The following is a 13757-nucleotide window of genomic DNA, read 5'->3' on the forward strand; positions in this document are numbered from 1 at the left end:
AGAAACTCTGAGGCACAGTACAAGGTACAATTAACTTGCCTGCAAAGTCCTCATTTCTAGCCTCTACTTAATGCTTCTGTGATGTACTCAATTTTTTTTTTTTTTAGTTTTTGTTTCTTCTGATTGTTAAAGAATACAGAAAGATGTAAAGAAGGCCTAAATTATCCATAATTTCTACCCATCGGTGATAACCACTATTGCTCTTTTGGTAGATTTCCTTTTTTTCTCTACACATGGAGCACACATGGAAATAAATATACTATAATTATTTATTGTAATCTTTCACTTAATATTTTGTGAATATTATCTTTGATAAAATGGTTTCTACAGGATTTTTTTTAATTGTTGAGGTATAGTTCATGTACAATAAATGCCCCCATTTTAAGTGTGTAGTTTGGTGAGTTTTGACAACTGCGTACACTTGTGTAACCATTACCATAGTCGAGATTTGAAACATTTCCATCACTCTCAATAGTTCCTGAACACCCTTTTGAAGTCAACCCTGATGTTACCCTCAGGCCTAGACAACTCCTCATTTGCTTCTACAGCCTGATTTTTAATGACCACGTAAGGTTCCATCATATGGGATGCCCTAATTTGTTTGGCTGTTGCCTGACTGTTGGACCTTAAGGACGGTGTTTAATTTTTCCCTGTAATAAACGACAACCCAATGAATGATCTCTGGTCACGCCTCTGATTATTTCTTTGGGATAAGTGCTCGGACCTGGAATTGTTGGATCAAAGAGGATGTGCAGTTTCAAAGCTTACGATAAATATTTGAGCAAGTCACTTTTAATGCTTCTGAGTCTCGGTTTCCTCATTTGTAAAATTGGAATTAAAAATTCCAACCCGAAGGACTTGTGAGGATTACCTGGGACAAGCTATAGATACTTTGAGTAACTAGTAAACTGATCCACAGATGCTTGGGAGCTGAGTAGGAGGAAGAGTCTCTCTGATCTGATCTTGACACTCGCCTCTGTCCTAAGTGTTGACCTTGAATACGTTAGTTAACCTTAGCCAGCCTCAGTGTTCTCATTTGTCAAATGGGAATAACATGTTCCATTCTCCTAGGGTTGTAGGAAGTTTAAGCGAGATACCCCACGTAAAGGCTTAGGATAATTCCCGGCTCATAGCTGCTCAGTAATTTGCCGTGATTAGTTCTGGTCGGAGTTCTTGGTTACAAATAAAGGGGCACCAACTCTGGTTGACTTAAAGAAAATAGGAAGTTACTGAAAGGCTATTGGGTGGCTTACAGAATCGACAGGAAGGTTAAAGAAGCAGGTGTGGAAAATGGGCAGGAACGGATGTAGACTGGGCAGCTGAGAACACAGCCTGGCCTCGCCCCAGGAACCGTCGGATTGTGACCGGGGGCTGGCACTGCTGCTGCCACTCAGACTGCGGCTGGGATCATCTCGGCCATCCCCCTGTCTTTGTGTCACTTGCTCTAGATTTAGAGTTCCAGACCGAGGCATCTGAACGACTGCGCCCACCATGCAGGTCGGAGCCCTGGCTGCCGGCGGACGGGATGGGAACTGCTTGACTTCTTCCAGCTTCTCCAGGAGGGAGGGAGTTTCCGGCTTCTTCACCAACCTCACAGAATGACAAAACTCTCTGAAATAGAAAGCAGGCTCAGATGCTGGGTAGTTGAAAATGATAAGTCCACTATGCTATTATTTTTATTAACATAACTGAATCAATATAAATAAATAAAAATGTATCCTATAAATACATGCTAAGTCTATAGGGCACATCATTTCAATGAAACTTCTTGATGAGTGCTCTGATGAAAGATAGAGCAAACTTGCACATTTGGATAGTGTCCTAGTGGGTTTTCTTCCCACGGGAACAGGTCTGTACAGACTTGTTTTGGTTTTAAGGACACAGGGAGAAGGACAGAGGACACAGGAAGAAGATAGACTGATTTACTGAAAATGAGCACTCTTGAGGAAACACTTAAATCCCATTGTTCATTTCCTTTTGGTTTGATGTGATATAATTTTTCACTAAAACTGGTGAAGTACAGTCACTTAAGATGATGTAGAAAATCCATAGGTGAGGGTTAACCTGGGGCTGGTTTGATTTTAGGGGGGATCAGTTGGACATAGTCAATAGCGATTTCAATCATTACTCTTTTTTAGAGCTGTGGTTTATTCAGCCCTTTTTTTAAAAAAAAATTTTTTATTTATTTATTCATGAGAGACACACAGAGAGAGGCAGAGACACAGGCAGAGGGAGAAGCAGGCTCCCTGTGGGAAGTCCGACGTGGGACTCGATCCCGGGTCTCCAGGATGACGCCCTGGGCCGAAGGCGGCGCTAAACCACTGAGCCACCCGGGGATCCCGTTATTCAGCCCTTAATGGGAATTGCCTTATTTAATTATCACAATCACCCTGTGGGAGAATTCAGAGGCTCAGAGGATAAGGCCAGTGTTCTCAAGGTCACTGTGTGACCTTTTCCACTAGTGAGTGAAAAGTTTGGGATTTGAGGCCAGGTTCTACCTGCACCGAATCCAAAGCTCTAGCTACAAGTGTAGCAGAGGACACAGCATGCACATGAATGTGGGGAGCTGGGCAAGGCCACCGTGTAAACGGGCGTGTTGGCCAGGTGGACGGAGCCTGAGGACAGAGGGTGAGAGGTGAGCTCCCCAAGAGTGAGCTCACACATACGAGTACATCCCCAGGGCCCCAGGGCCTCGGGCCTAGCTAGGGTGGTGGACTAGCCGTTGGTACAAGAGACGTTCTAAAAATGTGTTTGTTCTGCCTTAAAGACTTTCCTATTGTAAAAGATTAAATGAATATGTGCAAATATATAAAATATCCCCCTCTCTCCTCCCCCATCTTGCCAGGCTACCAGTGGTACCAGTTGTTATGCATCCCGCCAGAGCTCTCCCTGTGCACTCACAAATATAAGGTACTCGGCATAGATCTTTGTATTTATTACATAAATGGTATCATACTATATGTGTTGTTCTAACATTTCCTGTGTTCGCTTAACAATACGTCTCAGAGATCTTTCTGTGGTGGTATATATAGTTCCACCTCATTTTTTAACAGTTGCATAATTTTCTATAGTGTGACCACTGTATGAATATATCATAATTAACACTGTCTGTTAAAGATTTGAGATGCTTCCAATTTTTTTTTTTTTTTGCGATTAAAAAAACAAAAACTGCAATGATCCACAAGTGATTTGCAGCTTCCGAAAGCATATTCAGACTGATAGCACGTATCAGCCTGTTCCACCGGCTTACAGGTCTGTAGGTCTTCGAGATTTGAGACCTTACGGAGAAGCCTGCAGGTTTAACTCTGCTCCGGACCCTCCCCTGGCAATCATCTCTGACCAGATCCCTTCCCTTGAGTTCGTCGCCTTTTTCTCCTGTTACTTTTCACTCTGTACGCATCTTACTCACTCCCTATTGCTCTGAGATATAATTATTTCTATCTTTGTGCTTTTTCCTACTGGATTGTGAGCTCCTTGAAAGCAGGGACTACATTTTCTTTGTTTCTAGGCCCGGGCCTGGCACACGGTAGGATCAATAGGTATTGGTTAAATGAAGCTGAACCCCTGTGCTGAACACACCAGCAGTCCCCTCAAGACCTCTAAAGGCAGGGTCACGCTGTCTCATGCCACATCATACATACTATACAACGTATGTGCTGTCACAGAGAAACGAAACCGTTCTAGGAAATACTTGGATTTACCAATGATTAGAAGACATGGATGAAGCCCTTCTTTCTTGATCTAAAGAGAGTTGTTATGAATTCTCTGTATTAGTTTCCTAGAAGTGCTGTAACAAGGTTCCGCAGACTGGACGACTTAACAGAAATGCGTTGCCTCCGTTCCAGAAGCTAGAACTTCAGAACAAAGGTGTTGTGGCATTGCTTCCTTCCAAGGGGTTAAGGGAAGGTGTGTTCCAGGCCTCTCTCCTTGGCTTGTGGTTGGCTGTCTTCTCTCCATGTTTCTTCACATTATCGTCCCTCTATGTCTGTCTGTGTCCAAATTTCCTTTTCTCAGAAGGACACTAGTCCTGTTGGGTTAGGGACCACCCTCATTTTAGCTTGATTACATCTGTAAAGATCCTCTCTCTAAATAAGGTCGTGTTCTGAAGTGCTGTGGAGGTAGGTTGAGTTAGGACTTGAGCATATGAATTTGGGGGCAGGGAGACAATTCCATTCCTTACACTCTTCTTTTGAAAACCTTTTTTTTAAAATCATATCAAGGAACTCTGATCCGGCATCTTCTGGGACTATGAAAATTAAATTATAAAAGGTCTTTGAGTATGCAATTTGCAGAGGACCAAGCCTTGTGAAGTGTCTGCCCCATTCTGGGCCCACAGCATCTGGAGCCCAAGCTCTCTCCTCCCTTGAGGCTGAAGGTGCTCCACTCACTGCTAATTACACTGCCAGCCATTCCCCATGGTCTTGAAAATATTTCTCCGAGGATATCAAATCTGGGATCCTGTTGCTGATAAAAGCTTTCAGTTTCACAAGAGTTTGGTTCTTCAGGCATTGTTTTCAGCTCAGGACCAATCTGGCAGATGAGCTGTGTGTCATCTACATGTACTTGATTTAAGATGAGGCCGTGCGATGGAGCCTAGCTTGGGGTCCAAGGGGGACTCCTGCCCTAAGTGTGGCTTATGGGCCCCTCCTCCGAGGCTCCACTCTGGGGCCTCTCTCTGATCCAGCTCTAATGCAGATGTAATCATCTCTCTTCACCTGTCTCATTCACTGTATTCCCTTAACAGCTGACACTGGGCAGCTGATTTTTCTGAATTAGTCAACAAATCCCAAACTGCTTGCGTAAGAACCCTGCCTCCAAGATAGTTCATGGTTTTAGCAACTAGGCCAACTGAGGGGAAAGGAGCAAGAGAGTAAGTCTGGCATCGAGCAAGAGCCAGGGAAGGTGTGCATGTGGGATTGAGGATGGGAAGGCTGGTGGAAATGGACGTGGAAGTCTCCCAAAAGGCTCATGTACCCACCCACCCGCCCACCGTCCACCACCCACCCATTCACCTACTTCCCCATCCATCTACCCACCCACTTATCATCCACCCACCCACCCACCCATTCACCCATCTGTCCGTGCATCCACTTATCCATCCACCCAGTCACCCAACAACTATTTCTAAGCACTTGCTATTGGCAATTGGCAGACACTCTGCGGGACATTAGGAACGAAATGGTGAGTAAGACAGAGTGCCTGTCTTCTCAGGGCTGACATTTAGTGTGGACACAAACAAAACTCAGATAAAATAATGCATAAATACTGTGTTTGGCACTCCATACGCTACACACATGAGATGAAACCCAAAGCAGGAAAAGGGGTGTGTTCACTTCAGTAGGGTCTAAAGGGAAGGCTTTGAAGAAATGATACTTCAGCAAAGGCCTACTTGAAGTGAGGGAGAAAATCATGTGACTATCTGGGAGAGAGCAGGTCAGGTGAGGAGAAGGGAGATGCAAAAGCCCCGGGCAGGCAGGTACCTCGAGCAGAGGGAGGAGGCCCATGAGGTGGGAGCAAAGGAAGGCAGCAGCAGATGATGACAGCATAAAGACCTGCTCTCTTCTAGGGCTTTAAAAAACCTCTTAAGCAGACAATTATTCAGAGCTTACTACATATTAGACTTTGTTTTAAGGACTTGTGAGCTATTCATTTATTTCTCACAAAAGAATATTCGGTATTATTAGCATCCCTATTTTATAAATGAAGACACGGAGGCACCAAGATTAAACAGCTTTGCCCAAACACGGCTGGTAAGTGACGGAGCCCAGATGCATGGCCCAGGCACACTATGTGACCGGGGAACACGGCGCCGTCCTTGGGTAGAGACTCAGCTCTGGTTAGCACCGCGGGAGCCACCTGCTCCCTCACGTGCTCCTGCCCCATGTGCTCCCCCGCTAGTGCTTCGAGGAGCAGCTAGTGTTCATTCACTCACTCAACAAAGGGACGTGCTCGTTAACCTCGCCGGGCACACACGAGGGCACTGGGCACACAGGACAGACAGGAAGACGATCGAGGTGAGAAGGCCGGAGAGCAAGGAGGCGATGGCTGGGCGCTCAGAGCCATGAAGGAGAGAAGCGCAGGACGTTACGAGGACTCGGGGGGCGGGGGGCATGTGTCCGTGCTTGAGCGGCTCAGGACTTGCAGAAGCCTTGCTAGAGAAAGGTGACCCGGGCCCGGTCGCCCCGCCTCCTGTCTGGTGGAGGGAACCTTGTCCGCAGCGAGCGCCACTGCTGACACGCCTGTCCCCACACAGCACGTGCCAGCAAACCCACTCGAAACTGTTCATGAATCACTGGTCATTACTCCCCTTCCCCAAACGTGCCCCGCTCCCCTCCCCTCCTGCCCGTCCCTCCCCCTCCTGGGGGCTCAAGTGTTGGAGCCCCTAAAAGGTGGCCGCTCTCCCCAAGGGAAGAGGCCCGGAGAGCTACCAAAGCTTTCATGGATGGGAGAGGACTTCAGATCCGCCAGCCTCTTTCGCAAGCCCCCTGAGGTCACGGCACGAGGGCAGCTCTGGTGAGGGTGACTGGGGGTGGGGAAGGCCCTGCCTATGCGTCAAGCTGGTCCTGGAAGGGAGACAAGCAGGCAGGAAGGAACCAGGAGGCCTTGGACGCACAAGAAAGGAGAAACCGCCGCAGGGTCCAGGAGAACCCCTCGGCCCGGCCAGCCCGGAGGCTCTCTATGCCAACAGCAAATCCTGGGGTGCTGCAGCCCACAAGCCCTGGCCCTCACTTTCTTCCTCAGAGAGGAAAAAAAAAAAGGTAAGGAAGTGGGTAGCTCTCAGAAGACTGTTATAATTTCAAAGCAAAAAGGAGTTGTTTTTGATGTCCGCCCAGAGATACAGCAGGTCCCAGGGGGCTACGCTTGTGGTTCCAGTAAAAGGAGCGATGTTGACATGGAATTCTTGGATTGGCCTCATTTCACGAAAAACAAGCTGCCAAACCAAATGGGAAATGGAGTTCAGCAGAGAAGTATGTGCTGACTCCCCCGCGCCCCCTCCGCCCCGAGTCGGCTGCCAGCGACCATCCGCACACGACTTAGTTCTCCGACCAGAGTTCCAGCATCGGCGACTCTTGCTGGCAGGTCCCCCGGTGCGCAGGATGCACAGTTCGCTCCTGACGGGCTATTTCTCAGCAGGGGCAGCTCGTGCCCACGGCCGTCACTTCTCCAACTTCCTGTTCTTTAATGGAAAAGAGAAAATGCTGGGCAGAGAGATGATTGGAACCAGATGAGCTGCCCTAAGGTGCCCGGGAGCCGGACGTATGTGAAGAAGTGCAGACTCGTGGCTCCCACTTGCCGGGTCCCCGGCGGGATACCTGCCGCTCCCCGGGTCTGCTTCCGTGCTAGGTCCGGCCAGCTCCCGGCGCGCCAGCCGTGGAGGGGGAAGCCCGGGCCAGGCCTACCTCGCCCATCCGCCAGCTCCGGGAGCTCGGACAACTGGCTTAAGCTCTTTACGCTTGGGCTCCCTCAGCTGTCGAATGCACATGAAAGACCTATATTGTAGGGTTCCTCTGAGGATTAGATAAAAGCATTCACATAAAATGCTAAGGCATCGTGCTCGTACACAACCACTCAATAAACTGCAGTGGCTCTTTTTTTATCACCATATCGGTCAGTCAACGTAGCTAGTTAAGATTCTTTATTTATTTTTTTAAGATTTTATTTATTTATTCACGAGAGACACAGAGGGAGAAGCAGGCTCCTCGCGGGGAGTCAGATGCGGGACTCGATCCCGGGACCCGGGACCACGACCTGAGCCAAAGGCGGACGCCCCTAGTTGAGATTCTTTTTTTGTTGTTGTTGTTAAGATTCTTTTGAATATAAAAAGTAAGATGAGGACTAAAAGCTGGCTTGAAAGAAAGATAGTGGTGCTACAGGAGAGTAGGAGGTGCCAATTCTAGGGATACAAATTACCTTGTGAAACATGGGGCAGGAGGCAGAGTTGAGGCTCGTGGGTTGGAATCAGAGATTGCAAACGGGGAACTAAGACTTCGCACTCTATCCCAGTGGGCCTCTCAGACCGGTGTCGGCCGATAGAATTAGCTGTGACCACGGGAGTGGTCTAGATCTCTGCAGGGCCGCTGAGGGAGTAAATTGTAAATTACTGATGCTATTTATATAAATTAACCTAAACAAATCCAATGAATCTATCAAAATTATCATGTGAGTAGAATAGAAAAGCCCTATATGGCTGCCAAGTTGGACAGCATCGTTCTAGACACAGCTTCCCTCTCTTGCACACACGTGTGCACCCCCCACCCGCTTCCTCTCCACCCTCGATGCCTGGTCCAGGCGTCGACTACCTCCCAGCCCAGGGCCCACTTTCGACTGTCATGACTCTGCTTGGCGGTTCCAAATCCTAGGGGAGTCATCTGATTGACTTCACTTACCTCTTCATGCCATGCTGCAATTAAAGGCCCCTCTGGAAAGTCCTTTGGGGCCAGGGTTCCCCGCTGACCACGGGGTCGAGGGACCTTACACCCTCTCCACGAGGGCCGGGGTGGGGGGGGTATTCCCCGGGAGGGCGGTGTGGGGCAGGTGGCTCTGGAGCCTGTGCCTTTTGTCTGAGGGTGGCCGTGATCCAGCGGTTGGCGTCCATGCCTCCGCCCGGCCCAGGAACTGGATGGCGAGGACAGGAAGAATGACGGTACCTTTCCCGGGCTTCGGAGGTGATTCAGGGCCTGTTTGTGAGGAAGGCCCAAAGGTCTCGCATTAGCTAGTGGATCTGGGAGGAAGCAGATAAAGAAGGAGCAGCTCTGCCCGGTGCCCGCTGAGCCACACCCGAGCCTGGGGTGCTCTTCTAAGCTGGGTGGTGACAAATGACTGAAGACTTGAAAACACCAGGTTTGAAAAAAATGTTTTGTTTTTCCTCCAGATTCCTGGAGGCACCGGGAGGCAGATTGGCATTGGCCAGAGAACAATGGGCAACTTGGGGACTCTGTGTCATTGTCAGCCCCTGGCTTCACCCGGTTGATTGAGCTTGACAAGCCTTCGCCGTCAAGCCTCTGGCCAGGCCTGTCCCGCAGCTGCCGAGTCTGGCCTTTGTGCTCCCGGCCAGTTAATTGCTTTGCCGGAGTCTGAACGCAGGGCGTCAGTGGGCTGTTGAACTTCCTAAATCAAACATCAGACCTTATTAAAGGGACAGTGACAAGCCACAAACTGTGTGTGATAATAGGATCCTCAGCAAAAACTGGGGGCGACAGCGCCCACCGCCTCCGGGCTGCCCCGAGGAAGACACTGCGACAAGGTGCCGGCAGCACAGACGTGAGCGGACACGAGGGGGCCGTGGGGGCTCTCCCTGCCCCTCCTGCCTGGCCCCTGGCCCAGTCCGCTGTCCACGCAGCACCCAGAGGAGCACCAAGGCTACTCTGCTGCCAACTCCTTCTGAGGACCCTCGGTTGCACTAAGAAAACCCCCCAGCTCTGACCCCTGAGACCCGGCTCGGGGCCCCCCACCTCTGTGGCCCTCTCCCTGCTCACTCAACCTGGCCTCACAGGCCTCTCGCTGCACTTCCACCTGAAACCCAGTCTCACCTTAGGACGTCTACACTGACAGGTCCCTGCTCTTCCGGAATGTTCTTCTCCTAGATCGGTTTTGCACGGCTGGCTCTTATTCCCAACGCACCCTCAGGTCTTTCCTGATCATCCAATTTAAAGTATTTGCTCGGTCACACGACTCACCTGGTGTTTTTGTTTGTTTGTTTGTTTGTTTGTTTGTTTTTATCGTAGCATTTACCCTTCGCTGCCAGACATTCTTCCAGCTGTGCGTTGACTTTCGTTCTTCCTCAGTTAAATTAGCCTCTTCAGTGTAGAAGGTCATTCAGGTGAGACTTTGCCTTATTTGCCTTAAAGGTTGCGATTTCCAGGACTGCACAAAGCACAGCTCAGTTCTCGGTTATTGTCTGGTGATCAATGATTAACTTAGGATAGACTGGTACAGGTTGGCAGGTTTGCAAAGATCCAGGGTTTTATGTTGTGTTTAATTGTATGATCTCGGTGTTAATTTAATTTTTTAGCAAAACTAAAGGACTAACCCTCTAACGTCCCTGACTGTGGGTTTTGGATCTTTCTGGGCTCCCTTTCCTCTGCTATAGACAATGACTCCCCTTTCACTAAACTAATGTGGCTCTTCCGAAGTGTACCTAGGTTCACTTTTTAAAAATGCTTTGTAAATAAATAAATAAATAAATAAATAAGCTTTGAAAAGACTCATTCTGGATTGAGTACAAATCCAGACATAGCCCCAGATATTCTCTTGAACTTTAGCATCTAGATGTCTTGCAGGTTCCTCCAACTGAGCGTATCTGAACTGAGATCGGCAACTTGCATGCTCTTCCTGCAAGTCGCTCTGCCTCTTGTTCTCTGCCTCCCAGAGCAGCTCAGTCCTCCTTCCAGGGCCTTCCAGGCCTGATCCTCAGCGCCCACCTCTCCCTCTCCCTTCCTGCTGAATGAGTGGATTCCAGCCCCAGCTTTCTGAACCTGTCCAAATCCATCTCCTTGTCTCCATCGCCAACCCTTACCACAGTCTAGGCCCTTTGATGCCTCGATTCGGTTACTGTAACAGCCTCCTTCTTGGCCTCCTTGACTCCGTTCTTTCTGCCGCCGCCAGTCCACTCTCCATTCCACACACATTATCAGTTAAAAAGCAAGTCCTAGCATCTTCCCCTCAGTGGTTTTCCACTGTTCCAGAATGAAAGTCAAAACCCCTTTGTGCGATCTCCAAGGCCTTGATATTGCTTATCTCACCAGGCCCACTTCTTCCAACTTCCCTCCCTTCTCCATCCCCAACCTCTTCCTGTTCCCCAAACTCTACGTGTCTCTCCTCTTCGGTGCTGGTGTCCACGTCGTCCTCTCTGCCCAGAACATTCTTACCCCTTTCCTTGCCTGAATACCTGTCGGTTCCTTCGATCTTGTATATGCATCAGAACTGCAGGTGCTCAGGTCTTAGGTGCTCCTGCTTCGCACACCGGAAATGGTCGCTACTACTCTGCTGCTAACAGCAATGAAATTAGGAAGAGGATTAGAATATGAGACAAGGCCTGGGGCTCAAACAGGATCAAAGTATATGGCTTTCTCAGGTCCAGTATCCTTCTACCTTGTTGTTTCTCCATCCTGAGGGACTGCCCTCGCTGGCGCGGTTCCAGATGGCTCACGGCTGCGTCTGACATCCCAGCCATGCAGTCAGTAGGGCGGTTGCTGTGGACTGAATATGTGTGTCCCCCTCCCCAAATTCATATGCTGAAATCCTAATCTGCACTATGATGGTATTTAAAGATGGGGTTTGGGGAGGTAATTAGCCCTGAGAGCAGAGCCCTCATGATGGGATTAGTGCCCTCTCAAGAAGAAACACAGGAAAAAAAAAAAAGAAGAAGAAACACAGGAGTGCCGTCCCTCCCTCCCCCCTCCCCTTCCCCCTCCCTCTCCCTCTCCCTCCCTCCCCACACTATGTAAGGACACAGTGAGGAGAGAGCCAGGAGTCTGTAATCAGAAGATGGCCTTCACCGAGAGCCCAGCCACGCTGGCACCTTGGTCTCGTACTTGTAGCCTCCAGAACCGTGAGACATAAGGATTTGTTGCCTACGCCACCGGCCCATAGTATTCTCTTGCAGCAGCCAGAGCTAAGTCGGGGCCAGAAGAAGTTGAGGGAGCAGGAGGGCGTCACCTGGGGGTAATGACATAATTACAGCCCAGAAGAGAACCGACTGCACCACCTGCCAGTATTTACGGAGCACCGAGCTAAGCCAATGCCTTCCCTCATTTGACTCTCCCCACCACCTTGCGGGGGCAAATGCTTATTTATTATCCTCCCTCTCATTTTTAAGCAAAGGATGTTTTATCAACAAGCCAACTTTGCAAATCTGTGAAATATAATGAAGAGCCAGTGAGCCCGGCACACCATGTGATGGCAGCTCCTTCTCAGAAAAGTTTTCATGTGACGTGCACATGACTTTTCTATTTGTTAACAAACACGGCAAGGAATTCCGGCACTTTCTGTTCTTATGTAGCTATTATTTTAAACTTAGTTTTATGATTGTCCAAGTCATATGTGCATGTAGTTAAACAGTCAAAAGATGCTTTGATACAAGAGGGGGGGCCTGCCTCGGTGCTCCCCACTCTTTCCCCAAACTATGCCGTGCAGCTTCCCGTGGTCCAGAGACAACCGCTTTCGGCGCTTGCCCCCCTTGACCCCGCGTCTCTCACTAACCGGCGGGTACTGCCATCGGTGCTTTGTCGATCTGACGCCTTCTCCCTTGACTTTCTACCCTGAGAAGATGAGGATTTAGCTGTGACATCTGGCCACCGCCCCGTGTGCAACCTACGCACATATTTTCTCTCCCTATCCTCCTAGCCCTCCAGTATAGATCTCACCCACTTCCTTTTAGCCAGGTCAGTATTTTCAAAGCTGTGTCATCAAGAACACTCCGCGTTTTACTTTTCCTGCACGATTTTTTATTTCCCCTGAAGTCATTTTCTCTTATTTTAGGATTGCTGAATTTTCGGCGTATTTCTGACCTAGCCTCAAACCTGTCCTCGATGGCAGAAACCTCTTACAAATGTTTTCAAACACAGCTGGCGTCCTATCAAGTTCATCTTTTTGAAGCAATCTCCCTGGGGGACTTCTGATCGGCTCTGATCTGGACAGGGGCCCCCAGGCCTGGGGGACAGCTGTCATCCCAAGATCCCCCCCACCCGCCTGGGCCTTCCTTGCACCCCTCTTAGGCTGAAACTCCTTGTCTGTGGGCCTCATGCTCTCCTCTTTCCTGTATTATTCTTTTAGCTGGGAGTGTGGGCAAGAGGCCATGGGAGATTTGTGTTTGTTTTGACCATATGTGCCACATGTTTCACGTGCCATCCTTAATAGGAATTCTTAGCCTCATGTCAGAGATGAAGCAATTGAAGTTTAGGAATATTAAGCAACAAGGGGCTTGTTCTGTGGCTGTAGGAGGGTCTTTCCCCAGTCGCAGCACGTGCCACGCTCGCTTTCTGACCTGTTTTCCCTCGTGAGCTGCAAGCCGCCTGGGGGCCGGGGACTCTCCCCTGCTCCGTCCTGCCCCTCCAGTGGCAGGGGCATCCTAGGTGCTCAACGATTGTTTCTTAAGTGAATTTGTTGGGTCTGATTTGGGGAAAATTATTTATTACATCCCTGCAATATGCATTTTGTTTCTAAAATCCCAAACCTCAACTCTCTGCACCCGCGGTTGTTATTCCCCACCCCTGCCCTGGTGTGCCGATGGCCATCCAGGAGAGAGCTAAGTGTCTTGCCTGCACCTAAAAGAGCTCAAAATAAATTCTCGGCACAGGTCTCGCTCGTGCTTTGCCCCTGAATCACAGAACACCCTTCCACACTTCATTTGTGTGAGGTGCAATAGCAGAATCACAAAATATTTTTTCCCTGAAAGAACAACTCACTCGACTGAAGGCAAATGCTATATTTATGGTATTTCTTTCCTGTTTTTAGGATAGCTCATGGAAACTGGATCGAACAAAGGAATTATTTTTATGAGGATAAATCTGTGTGTACCGGGTGGCGTTTGCTTGCTGCCCATTAAGTCTGAACGTTGCAGCTTGGAAGAAAACAACGCTCTCTGATTAACAAAAACAACCTGAAACAGTTCCCTTCAGCCTGCCGCCTCTGTATTATGTTAAACCCTAATGTAGCAAACACGCCCCGGTGCCCGGTGCCCTCCCAGAACCCAAACCTCCCACTGCTAAAAATAGCCCCCGGGCTTTCCCTGCGGCTCGAAAACAGGAACAGCATAA

The 13757-nt window shown here is 49.1% G+C and overlaps 2 long non-coding RNA genes across 4 annotated transcripts; one reads left to right on the plus strand and one right to left on the minus strand.

The window, feature by feature from the left end:
• Window positions 1-251: 251 nt before the first annotated feature.
• Window positions 252-10834, minus strand: LOC140637746 (uncharacterized). Of its 2 annotated transcripts, none has more exons than XR_012034776.1 (4): window positions 9678-10834; window positions 8388-8678; window positions 7912-8078; window positions 252-1611 (listed from the first exon to the last, which is right to left on the minus strand). It is a non-coding gene; the product is annotated as an uncharacterized lncRNA (long non-coding RNA). The 2 variants fall into 2 exon arrangements; XR_012034775.1 differs by lacking the exon at window positions 252-1611 and adding an exon at window positions 6772-7177 and having other exon boundaries at window positions 9678-10830.
• Window positions 6533-13757, plus strand: LOC140637747 (uncharacterized). Of its 2 annotated transcripts, none has more exons than XR_012034777.1 (3): window positions 6533-6758; window positions 8873-9820; window positions 13456-13757. It is a non-coding gene; the product is annotated as an uncharacterized lncRNA (long non-coding RNA). The 2 variants fall into 2 exon arrangements; XR_012034778.1 differs by having other exon boundaries at window positions 9726-9820.

Source organism: Canis lupus, chromosome 8 (genome assembly GCF_048164855.1).
Source record: "Canis lupus baileyi chromosome 8, mCanLup2.hap1, whole genome shotgun sequence".
NCBI lineage: Eukaryota > Metazoa > Chordata > Mammalia > Carnivora > Canidae > Canis > Canis lupus.